The 12,986-nt window shown below is 46.8% G+C and overlaps 1 protein-coding gene across 10 annotated transcripts in view; it reads right to left on the reverse strand.

The window, feature by feature from the left end:
• Positions 1-12,986, reverse strand: part of LOC123790207 (uncharacterized) — a 385,091-nt gene that overhangs the window by 20,556 nt on the left and 351,549 nt on the right. For 9 of the 10 annotated variants that reach the window (XM_087862175.1, XM_087862176.1, XM_087862173.1 and 6 more), the window contains one exon: positions 12,128-12,270. The exons of the other annotated variant lie outside the window; for it this stretch is intronic. The gene's annotated coding sequence lies outside the window, so the exon portion shown is untranslated. The remainder of the gene's footprint in view (positions 1-12,127; positions 12,271-12,986) is intronic. 10 annotated transcript variants of the gene reach the window in all.

Genomic DNA, 12,986 nt, shown 5'->3' on the forward strand with positions numbered 1-12,986 from the left:
AGAGGAGGTGCCTAAAAAATGATTGTCAAATCAATGACTGTCTTGTAGGGTCCTCAGACCTTAGGGAAAAGGAAGGTTACTGTCAAGGGGCCCCTTCTCAGGAAACAGAAATTCCAAGTCATCCCTAGAGAATCCAGCCAACTTAAAAGTTTGGCCAAGCCTTTAAACAGGACCTTGGGGTCCTGGGCAGTGCTTTCCTTTCTAGAAAATCTGTTCCCTCTTCAAGGCACAGTCATGCTTTGGCTTAGGTTTGAGGAGGGGACGTTTCTAAAACTCTGAGAGGTAAAGGAGAAGCTAAAAGGCAGACATACCAGCCATACTTTTTCCAGGACCAGCTACCTCACAAAATGCCCAACTCTAGCTCTCATGCACTCCACTGAGGATGGGAGCTCTCAGAACGAGAGCTAATCTTTGACTGACACAAGATCCACGATATATCCTTGGGTAAATTTCTTTTGTGCCTCAGTTCTTCAAATATGGAAAACAGCCAAATAACAACATATACAACCCAACAAAATTTCCTGCCAAGTTGATGGGGTTCCCTTAGTGGAGTCTCATTTATTCACGGTTACGAGTTCAGAGTTTGGCCTTCGGATTCAAGCAAAGCTGAAATCAGGCTTTGGCTGTGCCATGTACTCGCCAAGTGACCTTGCGCAGAACACTGTAAGCTCTCAGAGCCTCAGTGGTCTTGCTTGCCTGTTGCTGGGAGAATAGTATAATGTCATTATGTGTACGGAATGCTTAACCCGGTGCCAGGCACATGATAAGCAGGCAGTAAATGGTGACTTAATGATACCTCTGCTGGCTTCACTTGGACATTTCATTCAAAACAGTCAAACAGTCCAGTGCGTTCTTGGAGATTTAAGCAGCAGGTGTGATCTGAAGTCCTCCTTCAACCATGTAGATTACTTTCTCAACTTGTAAATTATAAGCAGAATTAATTAGGAATAAGGCAAGGAAGCTATATAGACTTATTTATCATGACATTTCTGTCCTGCGCTCTCCCTTGGAAAAGGTTTACTAAATCTATTTTTTTTTTTACTAGATCTATTACAATCTATTATTCTTACTGAGCCGATTGTAACCTATTATATTTACTAAATCTATTATTCTTACAAAGATCATTTTGACCATTTGTCAAGGAAAAGCAACATCAGTATTAGACATACCTTCACTGTTTTATTGCCCAAACTTCGTTTCTATTTTAAGGCTTCATTGTAAGGTATGGAACAGGTTTGGCTTTGAACACAGTGAGCAGATCAAACATTACCGCTTTCTCAAAAGAGACTCTTAGCAGGCATTCAAAAATCCCCATCCTGCTTCCTTTTCATTAGATCATTGGTCAGCCCTCTATAGTTTCAAGCCAAATGATTTCAAAGGTTCAAGACACCTCTTAGATCACAATGCCTACAGGCAGAACCATTTGAGAGGGAGAAATACTGACACAGTGACAAAGAGAACTCTTTGCTGAAGTCAGGTATGGCTGCAGGAATGGGAGCTACTGGAAAGTGGGCAGTAGTCTATAAGAATGAGAATATGATTTATGTGTCCCCCTTCTCCCTGCCAGGGACAGACGACACTGATCTGGACATGTAATGTGAGCAAAATAACCTTATGTTGTTTTAAGCCACTGAGATGTTAGGGCTCTTGATTTCTACAGCATAATCTAGCCCATCCTACCTGATACAGAAAAGGTAAAAATACAGTTGACTGTGTAACAGACACACTCACGGAGCCATGCCTACTAAATCCTCTCATCTTGGTCAACAGTTTCCAGAAGCTAGCAGTTTAGTGGTTTTCAGAAATGAAGCTCTGAATTGCGGTCAACATCAGAATAGTTTTAACACACTGGTGGAAAGATTCAAAGCGATATTCCTCTATGCCATTGTGAGGGTCTGTATTCCTGGCTGGAATTCTCCTCACCTGTGTCGACAGACTAACCTACTGACACCCTGCAGAGAATCCAGAGCAGGCTATCCTTCCCTCATGCTCAGGCACTTCCCAGGTATGTTGAAGAGATGGTGCTGACCTCAAATTGAGAACACTTTGGGATATACCACCCACTCAAGTAGCCTTCATGATCAAAGGAGTTTATTATCTGTCCCTCAAGTCTCCATGGAGGGAGGCCTCGGGCTTGATGCCAGTCTTGTACGTGTCATGAAGAACATTATTATTTTAATTTAAAAAAACCACACATACTCTAAATCTTACCAGTAATAAATAATAATGATGATCATTTGTTGAGTGCTTTCTAGGTGGCACCATGATGAGCACTTTATATCTATCCTTTTATTTAGTACACACAACTTGACTAGGTAGAAACTAGAAGCTCCTGCTCTACAAATGAAAAAAACAAAAACAAAACACAAAAAAACCCAAAGCTTAGAGCAGTTCAATAACTTGCCTAAGGTCAGCCAGCCTAGAACAGAAGAAATTACGCCGAGCTGGAAGCCGTTCTCTTGGACGGGGCACACTTGACTCCCTCTCCTGGCTATAGTGCTATGACTCTCAACACCCCCACCCAAGATCTAAAACCCTCGAGTTTTCCTTGTCTTCGTTGTGTTGCCAGTGACCTGATGACATCATTTTTGGTCTCAAACCAACATTGCTCTAGTATATTCCCCAGGAGAACGAGGCCCTCAACACCTGCTTAGTTACTTCCTGCCTCCACAGAGGAGGGTCTGAGAAGCTAAAGGAAAAACAAAACAAAGGGATCCACGGGGAAAGAAAAAAAAATGGATGGAGACAAGTTATTTTCCTCTTTGATAATTGTGTGTGACCAGCTAGTAACTGAGGAAAAGAAAACTGATCTGTGGGCTTGTAAGAGAGTCCGAGGCGGAAATAGACCCTGTGAGCCCAAGAAGGGGGCGGAACCAGAGGCCGCAGCCAGGAAACAAAGGACAGGAAACAGGATTTCTTTTTTCCAAAGTCCAGAACAAAGCTGACGAGGAGTTTGGCAGGAAGAGGGACCACCATTTCATACAAGTGGAAAAAATACCAAGGGCTCAAAACTGAAGATATTTGGGAAGGGATGAGTCATGGAGGAATGGTGATATACAATCTTCGCTTTCTCAGAACAGACACTTAATATTCCTGCTCAGCATTCTTTTATTATTTGGCTGCAGTCCTTATGCTTTCTATGTGAAGCCAGGAAAGGGCTGGAAGACTCTCACCTTGCTCGTTATGGGACGTTCAACCTGGAAATCTAAGCTTTGTTCCCTCCTCTCCTTTCCCTCTTTCCTACACTGCTATCCCTCTTCCTGGAATGCCTCTCCCACCGCTATTAGCATAGGTAATTCTTCATTCTAGGTCTCAGCGGAAACGTCACATCCTCAAAGGTGCTTTCTCTGACCTTCATTCTGGGGCAAAGTGTGCTAGTAGCCTATCCAGGATCCATCTACCTTTTTCCTCATTAATAGTATTCTAATTTTGTTGGTGGTGAAGTTTCAGTTCAAAGCTACATTTCCCAGCCTCCTTTGCATGTGGGTGACCATGGGACACAGTTCGAGCCAATAAGATGTGAACAGAAGCTGTTGGAGTGTACTTCTGGTTCCCTAAAAGACCAATTCAACAGGCAAGCAAGCTAGCTCTGTTGGCACTTGGCCCCTCTTCCTTGCCTGCTCCTGGACCCCTGTAATGGTGAACAGCACCCTAACATCCTTCCACTACACAGGAAGCATCAAGGGCCATATGCTAATAACAGCACATCAGAAAGGGGGAAGGAATCTAAGGCCCTGATGACATTTGTCTCTGAAGAGACGAAGTAGAAAATAAGTAACATCTAGATTGACAAAGTAAAATATAAATTTGCCCTTTTAACGCAAGCTGTTTTGTTGCTGTATCATTTCCTGGACTGAGCGTTTGCAGGAGACAATGACATAGCTTTTATGTAGAGGGTTCCATGAAAACACAGCATAATGATAAAATTGTGAGGATTTGGGAATTATTAACCACGGACACTCTTGTGATGAGAGTAATGCTTGGGGAATATCTCCTTTATCTCTAGCCTCTCAAAGTAATGAAGTAATTTCACGTACAACAATTTCGCTGCTTAGTAACGCCCAGGCTTCAAGCATATTGACTTTTCTCCATGGGAGAACATTATCCAAATACAACTTTTGTCTCATATTTACTTATGTGTGTTGGAAAGAGCTAACTGGAAACTATTTATAGACTTAGTTCAATTTCTTGTTCTGGAAAATATTTTCAAGTTGTTACTTTGGTAGGAAAATGTTACCTGGATAAAATATGTGTCCAAATATGGTTGCACTTGCTCCCAAGTCCCCTTTAATGAATTTGCACAGATAGGACACAGTTGTATAAAGCACACATCATGAAACCTCAGTTGGTGAGTATAAAAATGACCCTCATCCACCGATTTGCAAGCAGCCCCTAAGTTGGTTTGGGCTTCCCAAAGAGCAGACCCAGAAACAAAGACTTGAGAGCACATAGTTCATTTAGGAGGTGCACAGACACTGGAGCAGGGTCAGGGAGGTGACAGAGGAAGGCAGGCAGCCAACAAGGGGTGTCTTAGTACGTCAGCAACAACACCAAGTGACTGGGACTCAATCCTCCAGAGAAACTCTGGGAAACAGTATACAAGGCATGCCTCCGAAGGATCCCACCAGAGTGGGGAGGGGGGAGCTGGGCTACTTTTACACCAATTCCCATCAGTCATTGGTCAAGGCTACTCTCAGGATGTGAATTCCCTGGCAGCCGCAGAGCAGGGCAGAGGGGCCTCTGTGTCTGAAAACAGCCCTTGGGCACAGAGGTGCAGATTCTGGCAATGAGAAGTGTCAACAGCACAGAAAGCAGCAAGATCTAAAGGACACTGACAGTCAATGCTACAGCCCCCTTCAAGTAAAGCTCAGACAGCAACGTCCGATTTTATCAGTGACAGAGAGGTTTTTAGATGGTACAAGGACAAGCTTTATCGTTTTTAATAGTTATAAATAAAGCTTAAAGTTTCCTTCTACTTAATGCATAACATGCTGGGTTTTCCATTTGCAGAACTGATGTAATAAACAGACTGTAAAAGAAGTCAAGTACAACAAAGGTGATCAACAGATTTAAAGAACACTGAAAACAGTAATTATACGGACGGTATGCTAATATGCAAAAGTAATGGGGAATGACAGAAGTTTGGGGATCACTGAGGGGTGAAATGGAGGCATAAAGCCAGGCTGCTGAATGTTCAGTAACATCGACTGTTAGAGCCCATGAACCCTGCACCAAGGATTTTAGCAGTAGTGGCAGCAGCAGGTGTGGTGGCAGCACCACCAGTAGTAGTGGTACTGGTGGCAGTAGGGGTAGTAGTGGCCGTAGCAGTAGTAGTAGTGGTAGTGGTAGTGGTGGCAGTAGGGGTAGCAGTGGCCATAGCAGTGGGGGTAATGGTGGTGGTAGTGGTGGTAGTAGCAGTAGTGGTAGTAGTAGTAGGGGTAGTAGTGGTGGTAGTGGTGGTAGTGATAGTGGTAGTAGTGGTAGGGGTAGTAGTAGCAGTAGTACTGGTAGTGACGGTAGTAGGGGTAGTAGTGGCGGTAGTGGCAGCAGTAGTGGTGGTAGTAGCAGTAGTAGTGGTAGTAGCGGTAGTGGCAGTAGTGGTGGTAGTGGTAGTAGTAGTGATGGAAGTGATGGTGGTAGTGGTGGTAGTAGCGGTAGTGGTGGCAGTGGTGGTAGTAGTGGTGGTAGTGATGGTGGTAGTAGTGGGAGTAGTGGGAGTAGTGGTAGCGGCAGTAGTGGTGGTGGTAGCAGTACTAACAGTAGCAGCAACAGCAGTAATGCTAGTAACACCTGAGGGGCGGAGGCCGTGAGAGGGAGGGCCTCGGGCCCAGCACCGTGAAGGTTCTTGGCTTGGCATGAGAAAGAATTCAAGAGCGAGCCATTTAGAGACAGGGGACCAAGATTTATTAAGTATAGAAGTAAGAAAGGAGCTACTTCCCAGACAAAGAAGCAGTCTCTCCTGCCAGGTGAGGAAGAGAACCTCATCCCCTTTGCCTCTGAGGGTTTTATAAGGTTTCTTCTTAAGATTTATTTATTTATTTGAGAGAGGGACAGAGAGAGCGAGCAGAGGGAGAGGGAGACAAGCAGACTCCCCGCTGAGCAGGGAGCCCAATGCGGGGCTCCACCCCAGGACCCTGAGATCATGACCTGAGCTGAAATCAGGAGTCAGGCACTTAACAGACTGAACCACCCAGGAGCCCCAGGGTTTCCTAAGTTTTTAAAAATCAAGTAACCATACAAGGAGGGTCTGACTCTCTTACTTGGGGTTCATCATTTACATTGAGCGGTTAGTTTTTCCACTGTCTTAGGATTGTAGAGTCCCTCACAGGGAACAATTTTTATGAATGTCCAACTTTTGTGGCTTTTACTGTCAGAAGGAGTGAGGTCTCATGGTCTCCTGTGAGTCGGATCTTGTGACTCTTTTTTATGATCTGCTATCTTCCAGGTTAAGGGTCAGCCTACAACCAAAATGGCTTTCCTTTAGTCAGCTTGTCCCCTGAGCCACCGTTCCCTTCTGCTCTAGTAGCGGCAGCACCCGCGGTAGACGTGGTAACAGTCAGTGAGGGTGTACGCTTACCATCTCCTTACTTACCATCCTTGGGGAAGCCATACCAGCCTTCATAACATTCATGAAACAACTGAAGGGCTGTCTTTGCAGAGAATGAGACGCAAGGAGGATACTGGGAGATGGTTTCATTAGGGTTTCCAAGAAGGGAAAAGAAGCCTTCACTGCAGTTATCAGCAAAGAAGGTGAGAAGTGTCCTGGTCTACCAGTGCTCACGGTGTGAAAACAAGGAAGGCACAGCCATAGCTTCTTCATGTACTGAGCCATCTCCTACTCCACCCAAGCTACAAAGCTGGCCTTAGCAGCTGGGGACAGGAAGGACGGAGAGGAAGAGAGCTGCAGATGACGTTGCCACGCTGCCCCCAAAATGTGCTGTCTTGAGAGGCTGTCTTATTTTGTAAGACGACATAAGGTCCAGATGGCAATTTTTGATTTGGAACTTCCTATACAGAAGTCACATTTTCCAGTACATCCTGATTCTATTTAGGGTGTGTGTGATGACCAAATGTCATTAACAATGGCCAGGCATGAAAATGAGGACAGTCATTAGGCTAGATGGGCCGAGCAGCTACACCAGCTCTGTGCTCTTGGAGGGGAGGTGCAGGGCACAGGAGCCAGCGCTGGGCTGCATCTAAGTGTCATGTGGCCTCCAGGGACCAGCACGCATCTGCAAGCACAAATCTGGACTGACAGCAACATCACATTCAATCAAGGCCTGGTCTCACTCTCGGAGCCATAGACTTGCTACAGAAAATGCCTGAATGGCTTCACTCGGAAAACAAATAGGTGCTTATTTGTATTAGAACTTGAATTTGCATGCTGTTGGCTTTACTTAGGTACAGAGAGAGGAACTGGATGTAGGCTATGCTCCCATAGTTCCACATCCTTCTGATGTCAGACTGGGTCAGCTAAGACTAGAACAACCATGGGGCAGGCAGGGGTGAGGCGGTTTCCCAATCAGATGGCCAGGGTCTGAATGCTGGGTCTGCCTCTCACTCCAGCATGAGAACTGGGGAAAGCTGCTTAGTTGCCTAGAACTTTTCTTTTTCTGTAAAGTGGGCACAATAGAAGTACCCACTTCATAGGATTATCATGAGAATTAAACGAGGCAAATTTTTAGCTGGGTTTCTGACATACAGTAAGCATGTAAGAAATGCATGCTTATGGGGGTGCCAGGGTGGCTCAGTCAGTTAAGCGATCAGGTCGGCTCAGGTCATGATCTCGGGACGGTGAGATCGAGCACTGTTACGACGGGCTCTGCGCTCAGGAGGGAGTTTGCTTGAGATTCTCTCCCTCTCCCTCTGCTCCTCCCCTGCTCATGCTTCTCTCTCTCTAAAATAAATAAATCTTAAAGAAAAATGCATGCTTCTAAGTATGATTGATTTTTATTGTAGCCGTCTTTACTTAGACTTTGATGTTCTTCCTTCTTGCAGAACAGGAAAGGGTCCTGTTAAATGAACTGAACAAGGAGACATTACACTGAGGTGGCTCCAATGCCCTGGTGGCCTAAGTAAGCAACTAAACCAGAACCTAAGCCTGCAACTGCCACAAGGTTACGAGACGGAAGGACAACCAATCACAAATAGCCACGTGAATCACGCTACAGCCCATCGAATACCTTCCTCTCTTTGCTTCTGCAGCTTCTCTAAGTCTTTCCCTGGCTCCTGGCCCTGGAGCGCTCATAACCACTTCCGGTCTGGAGCTGCCTGATTCCAGTGGATTTTTGCCCAAATAAACTCTTCAAGTTTTTAATATGCCTCAGTTTATCTTTTAACAGTACAAAGAGGAATAGACAGAAAAATGGAGACAGGATTGGCCCTGAGGCAAGCCTGATAAGAAGAAAAAAGAATAGAGAGGTGGGAGAAGAATGGGTGAGACTCTATGACACCCAACAGGAATGGAAGTTGGGAAAAAAGAAAGAGCGTGTCAGGACAGTACTCGTACTCATAAACACAAATTAATCTGACCGCAACAAATAACTTGGTGGGAAACTGCATATGTTTATTCCTAAATAAAAAGGGAAAAGGCAGAGTATAATTAAAACATTTACTGGAAGCAGGAAAAGGAGCCATACTGCTTTTGCTAGCAATCTCAAAACACTAATGGTGATGGCAGTCTTCTTGGAGGGACAGCCTTCTCCTGCTGCGGCCTGGGAGCCACGGTCTCTCCTGGACCACAGTGACAGCTTCTCCATGGCCTCCTGCTCCCACTCTTGACCCCGCACAAACCATTCTCTGCCCAGCCGTCAAAGTTATCTTTTAAAAATATCAATCAGATTATGTGACTGGTCTGCTTCCAATCCTAAGGGCTTCCCAATGGACTTAAAATACAGTCTATACTCCCGGCCATGGGCTGAAAGGTCACGATCAGGTCTTTGCATACTCCTCTGGCCCCATCTCATACTGCCATCTTGCTGACATTTCTATAACAGGCCAAGCCCCTTCCTACTGCAAGCTGTCCCCTCCCCATACCACTCCTACCCACATCTTCAGCTGGCTGGCTTCCTCCCATGTGACGTTCCATTCAGACATCACCTCCTGGAAGAAGGCTTCCTCAACCACCCAATGAAACATTAACTCTCCTGCCCTATTCTCTGTCCTATTACTTTTGTTTATTCTCTAGCATTTTAACACTAGTCAAAATTGCTTTCTATGTGTGTTTATGCACTAATGATCTGAATCCCACACACACACGAGGATGGGAGCCTCAGGAGAGAGGGAACTTGTTCACCAATGAATCTCAGGGACCACAGTGGCATCCAACACTGAGAAGACATTTCTTGAATAAGTAAGGAAATAAATATGAATATAAATTTCACTCTTTTACACCCTCCTCCTCTCCATCTCCTAGCTGTGGGGAAGTTTGTGACACCGAGCTAAAAGCTGTCCAGGGGCACCCGAGTGCCTCAGTCAGTTAGGCGTCTGACTCTTGATTTCGGCTCAGGTCATGATCTTGGGCATGGGCTCTGTGCTCAGTGGGGAGTCTCTGCTGGAGACTCTCTTTCCCTATCCCTCTGCCCCTCACTCTGCTCATGCTCTCTCCCTCCCTCTTAAATAAATAAATAAATATCTTTTTAAAAAGTAAAAGCAGAAGCTGTCCAAAGCCAGCCAGTCCTTCTCTCTTTTATGAAGACCTTATCAAGTTGAAGACCAGATGGTAGGGGAGCTTAGCAGGCCTACTGAGTAGGGGGTCTGACTTTGGGGAAACAAGCAAGATTTTCTTTAGCAGAGAGGGATCTGCAGATTGGTGAGTGATGGGACCCCAGAGATATTCTCTTGCAGATCCCTGGGATCACAGAGACCCGGGCCTGGAAGGATGCAGGGAGAGAGCTTCATGGTGGGCTCAGGGAGGCAGGCCCCAGGTGTGGAGGTCCAGCCTGGGACCCTTGCCCCCTGGGAGACACGAAAGTGCATGGTCAGCAGGTTACAGGTGCTCACTGAGCCTGGACAAGACCCGAGCCTCCACCGTTGTGGTCTCCCCAGTGTGTGGGCACTGTGAAACCTGGGGACAGAGGTACTGGGGTAATAACTGAGACTGACTTTCCTCAAAGCCTGATGGAATGGGGGACTAGAGTTAGGTTTCTTTTGATTTTTTAAAAAAATAACCAAGTAATGGGGCATTTCAGACACAGCTGAGTTTTGGAAGTAGATTACACGTGCTGCTCCAGTGTCTACTATAGAAATATCCACACTTATGGCAGCTTTCATTTAGTAAGACCTTCCAGTGCCAGGCCTGGCCTGGGCACTCTGCATACCTTACTCCCCTCAAACCTCAAAACAAGGATATGAAGGAGGTGCTATCTCTCTATCTCTCTATATATCTATCGATCATCTATTTGCTAGCCAATTTTAGAAGCCAAGGCCCAGTGACACTTGGCAGCCAGCTCCAGGTCCATCTGGGGCACGTGGCGGAGTGTGGTCCTCCCATCCTCCTCACCACCCAGAAGTGGCTCCACTTTGAGGTTAGTCCCCTTGAGACCCACATCCCTACCCTTACTCCCTTGCAAGTTCTGTGAAGAACCCCTGCTCAAAAGCCAACCCCCAGCCTAGGTCATTCTGCATTGGCTCTTTGTCCTGCTGCTAGAAACAAGGGCAGGCCACGAGCCTGACCATGGAAGAGAACAGTCACAGCAGCTTGCCCTCCAGGAAGAACAAGGTGTTCTGTCCTGTGAGGCTGCAGGGCAAGGGAAAGGGGGTATTGCTTTCCTCCAGAGGTTTGGGCTGGGACAGTTTTTCACCCTGAAGAGGCTATAATGGTAAAGTGCTTAGGGAGAGTGAGCTGGTTCTGATGTCCTCCTCTGTCCCCAACACCTGCTAGAGGCACCCTAGGGGACATAAACACTGCCTGATTTTTTCCTTTTCCTAGCCCACCCACTGCATGACATTAAGGGTTATTTTCTTGTCTCAAAGACACGAAGATCTCTTCCTTGAATACCTGGAGGCAGGTCAAGAGGCCATATACCACATTAAAAAAAAAAAAACAACTGCTCGCACCTTCCCAGCAAAGAATAGTAGTCTATTACACAATATATCTTTTTTCATGAACGGGGCTTCCCATCTGCCCCCTTAACCACTCCTCCTCACTGTGCCCACCTCCTCTTATGCATGGCCAGTCTAGTCCTCCTGCTCAGGGTTTTTCCTGGGATTGAGGAAAGGCCCAGGAAAATGAGTTCATTTGGGAGCACTTGAGATTTAATCATTTCATTCTTAGAAAGTGAAGGCAGGATGGGGATGGGCGGGGGGAGCATAGTGTAAAAGGAGAAGCCTGGAAAAGACTGTGTTTTGGACTGAGGAATGGCTCCCGTCATTAGAAGTTCAGTCCGTGAAGCCAGGGTGGGAGCACAGCTGAGATCCCATCACCTATCAGTACAAGTCACAATCCTGCGTCCTACCAGTCTGCATCCCTGAGACCAGGCCCCCACCGAGGGCCAGTGAGGAGAGTGGGGGTGGGGTAGGAGGGTAGGCAGCCCAGGAGGGGCATTTGGCTGAGCTTCTAGGGCAGAAGGGGGCCTCCAATTCAGATACTTAGAGGTTTGGGGCATTTACATATTCTCACTAGGCTCAGTCGACCAGAGTTCTTAGTAGTCAGGGCACCCTCAGACTGTGAGACCAGGAAAAGGCTGCTCGGCTCTCACACTGCTGCAAGAAGCCGCGGAGGGTGGGGTGTGTAGATGACTGACGGCCCCCTAGCCCTTCCATATGTCTGTGCCCAGGCAAACGCTTTCCAGAACTGCTCCCAGCAAGGACTGTACACGGTGGGGTCCTAGTGCATGACACCTCTAACTCTGGCTCAAGCACTCTCCACGAGCCAGCTGAAACTTTCTTAGAACCACTCTGCAGTCAGATTCTTCATGACCATCTTCCTTCCCTAGGTCTCTTTAAACAGATCTCAGACCGACAGAACAGTCTGAAGTCTCACCCTGCCCAATCCTGCTCCCACCCCTTGCCACAAATAAATCTTGTGAACTTCATCACGTCTTGGCATCTGCTTCTCAGAGAATCCAAATGAGCTCAGGAATGGTTGGAAAAAGCAGGCAGAGAGATGGGAGGCTGCCTCACTCACCAGGAAGCCAAAGAGGACGCCATCCTGAGTAGATCATGGGGTCCAGAGTCCCTGGTGCAGGTGGCAACCTCATTGCAGTTTCACTGGTGGTGGCCTGGGCAAGCATGGTGGCCTGGGCCTGCGTCCCGGTGCAAGGAAACAGCCTGATGGGGGGAAGAATCAGGCATTTGAATGATATTGGGGAGCAGTCTGGGTGATGTCTACAAGGGCAGCAGAGTTCGCTGGTTCTTGCTAAACTGTCTTGAAGCTCTGCCAGGAGGGAGAAACTGAGGGTCATTAATAAACAGTTAAACAAACAGTTAAAGGCTAAGTATGACAGCCAGAGGGCTTAGCTGGGAGTTGACAAAGAGGCCCTTATTTCCTGCAGTAGAAAAGCTAACAGAGCTGAGGAACCCAAGCAGAACTGAATTGTTGGGAGTTTCAGAGCTGAGGAGACATGCACAAGCTCAATCCAGACTAGTTGTTATGCTGAGGTCAAAGTCCTGGCTGGAAAACTTTGGCCCTGAAATGTGGGATGGAGACATCCGGATAGATGCTCTGGGCTTGCTCACATCCAGGGGGATGCCTCCCTCCTCCATGAGGTGCCTCTACAGAGGTAGCCCACCACTTCCTAGTTAGAGTTAGCACATCCCAGCTGGATGGTGCTGGAGAGGCTTCTCCCCAGCAAGACCTCAAGGAGCTGCCCTCACTTTCTGATAACTAGGATGAAACTCCAAGGTATGCTGGGCTTGATCAGGGAGGAAAGTAACTATACAATGAGAGCTAAGAATTAGCTAGCATGTATCACCTGCCGCTAGAGAAGGACCTCAGGGATTAGATTTGAGAGTTCGTGATCAAGGGGCAAGAATGTAAGACTCAA

This window comes from Ursus americanus, chromosome 5, assembly GCF_024610735.1.
Source record: "Ursus americanus isolate L20-20 chromosome 5, mUrsAme1.1.p, whole genome shotgun sequence".
In the NCBI taxonomy this organism is placed as follows: domain Eukaryota; kingdom Metazoa; phylum Chordata; class Mammalia; order Carnivora; family Ursidae; genus Ursus; species Ursus americanus.